Genomic DNA, 3132 nt, shown 5'->3' on the forward strand with positions numbered 1-3132 from the left:
ATAAAATGGAATAATTATAAAATAATTTAGAAACGTTGATTGGTTTCAGTTTGGATGAAGTATTTTCCAGCTAGAAAATCTGTTCCCTAGATTGATTACTTTGCATACGTACGTGTGTGTGTGTGTGTGCACGCGCGCGCCTTGAGTAGCATCTAGCAAGAACCGGGAGCAAAATAAGACTTATTGTTTTTATCATCATGGATGTCATGTATTATCTGTTTATCATATCTTTTACAGCTGTTTACGGGAAGTGTTTACCCAGCTCTATCATGACGACTTTATTTTACTTGTCTGTTTGGTTGATAGTTTGTACATAACCAAAGTTGGCGAGCCTTAAGAGAAAATAAATCTTCAAATTTTTTCAAGTTTAAGCGTTTGAGAGCGTGAAAGACGAGATACCATATCTGACACCCATTATCAAGGCCGCTTTTATTTCTAAGCTTTTAACAAAGTGTCAATGTCAGTCTTATCGGCCAACAAGAATTAAACTTCAACGTGTTGGTTATCATCTGAACACTGACAAAAATATCAGCTGATTATTTTGCTTAACTTACTCGTTCAGCCCTACCCAGGCAGAGAAACTAATTTCGAACGTTTCAGTTATCAACAGACGTTCAGTGCAATCACGCACGCGCACGAACACACACACACAGGCCCGTTCTTAGCCCCCGTGGGGCCCGAGGCAAAGGGCATGTGCGGGGCCCTCACGCCACGATCACACGGTTTTGGTTGTGATCTAAAGTCACTGTTTTCCTCAGGGATATCTCGTCTTTTATCACTGACAGCATGCTGCATACACATTGCAACATAAGCCTACGATTAATTTAAAAGCGTGGGGCCCTAGGCAGATGCCTCGTCCGCCTGCCCCTAAGCACGGCCCTGCACACACACACACGTACGTTTGGAAGTGTTTAGAAGTTATTATTTGGCACTTCTCTTGTGTCTATGCGAATTCAGAAACAAATATTTTATTATTTTATTACTCGTGACATAGAAATACAAATAAACTTTGTCATCAATTGGTACAAGAGGGCAGGGCCGCCGAGAGCCAGCCCGGGCCCCGGGACAGACCTCTCCGGGCCCCTTGTACTTGTAATCGTAAATTATTTTCCCAGTATATAATGTATGTTTACAATTCGAATCTCAATATCTACACTCAAACTCAACTTCTGCATGTGTAATGCTTGGGTGTTCTGTCCTTAGACCTTTCTTTAAAAGAAAAAGAAAAGGAGAAGAAGAAAAAAAAATCCACTGACCAAGGCCGGGCCCCCCTTCACAGCCGCGGGCCCGGGTACACCAGACCCCCCTGTCCCCCCCTCTCGTCAGGCCTGCAAGAGGGTCTATGACCTACACCTCTTCGATCCTTACCTTGCTCATGCAGATCTCTGCTTTTAACATTGCCGATGACCGTGTCTTTACTTTTTTAAAATTTAATCTCCATTCCATATGTGTTCGAAGTATCTGTCAGTCCTTGCAGTTCTTTGTTAGTGCTTACTAACAGACCTCTGTTGTCTGTAAAGTGTAAGCTGCAAATCGGCCTTCCACCAGTGGAAATGGAAGTGTGGTGGTCATGGAGGGTTTCACACATGATGCTCAAGAGGATGTTGAACAGCATATGTGACAGGCGTCACCCTTGAAGTACCCCAACTGTCATGTGAAGGTAAACTCCTATGTGATTCGATGACATGGATGAGGCCCACTTCGATGTTGAATGTTCTCATCACATGCCAAAGCCCTCTTGCCAGACACAGTCAAAAGACTAATGACTATATCCATTCTTTGTGCCATTCTCTGCGTTCCGGGACTCTTTGGCGCAGAATACCAAGGTCCTTCGTAGTTCCTTCCCGACCCTGCTTGAGCAGCTCAGCTAGTACGTTACACCAGGTGACTTTCCTATCTTCACACTGCGGACAGCCTTATCGACCTCTTCCTATAGAACTCTTCAGCTGGAAGTTGTATATGTCTTTGCAATATTCAGTCCATCGGTTGAATACAGCAGTGCATTTTGTGAGAAGGTGGCCATTGCTGCTTTCGATGTCTGAGGTCTTGGTAAGGGTTCTTAGTAGATGATAGTCCTTTTTGCTGTCATCCCGTGCCATACCCTTCTCTATGATCCGACATTGCCTCTCGATCCATTTCTTCTTATGTGCCTTCATCCCTTTCTTAATGGCACATTTCACTTCTTTGTATTTGGAATCTGATTTTGGTTTGCTTTTCCTTTCTGTCTTCAAGGTCCTCCTTTCGTAACAGAGATATAGGATGTCGTTTGCGACTCAGGGTTTTTCTTCTTTACTCGCCCAAGAACTTTCTGAGTTGCCGACAGCGAGGGAATCGAAGTCCCCTGTCGTTGGTTTTGCCAAGGAAAACTTACCCAACCTTCCTGCGTTTTGCTGGTAAGCATCTGAGCCGACCTTGGCGTTCCAATCACCATGCAAGTACAATGATATACTGTTTCGGTACTGACTTCATAACCTTGTCTAGTTGTTTGTAAAACTCTTCCCCTTCGATCGTTGTTCCTGAGCGTAAACGTGAAAAATGGTGACACAATGGGGCCTGGCAGACACATGGAGATCTGCTGGATATGGGTGTGCTGCTGATGACGGCTCTGATCACCTTCCTATGTAGGAGGAAGACCGCGCACTGCTCATGTCATCCTCACTGATCCACAGTTTATAGCCTTCATCCGTTGTTATCTGCCCTAATCCTGTCCATCTGACTTCTGCCAGTCCCACGATGTCCCACCGGTACCATTCTAGTTCATGTGTGAGCTGTTTCATTTTGCCGCACTAAAGTAATATACGGACGTTCCACGTACGAATCGATGTCTGCTTTAGTTCCAGTGGCAATTTTTCGCTGTCCCCACTATGGAGCGGAAACCTAATGTCTAAACAGGAACTTGTATTACAACACGTCCATGAACTAACCTATAATTAGGGTGAACACACGTCTGAAGCGGGATAAGTCACATTACTGACGGAAAACCGTACGGTATAAAGCTGGCATCATTACGTTTTCTTTAACTTCAGCAAGAGGAAGCGGTTGCTTTTTATCGTACGATTTTCTTTCGGTAACAAAACGCACTTCAGCCCCTTTGTCGCGGTTCTTCAGGCGGCGGAGTTTTCAATCGTCTGC

Source organism: Pomacea canaliculata, linkage group LG9 (genome assembly GCF_003073045.1).
Source record: "Pomacea canaliculata isolate SZHN2017 linkage group LG9, ASM307304v1, whole genome shotgun sequence".
Taxonomy (NCBI): domain Eukaryota; kingdom Metazoa; phylum Mollusca; class Gastropoda; order Architaenioglossa; family Ampullariidae; genus Pomacea; species Pomacea canaliculata.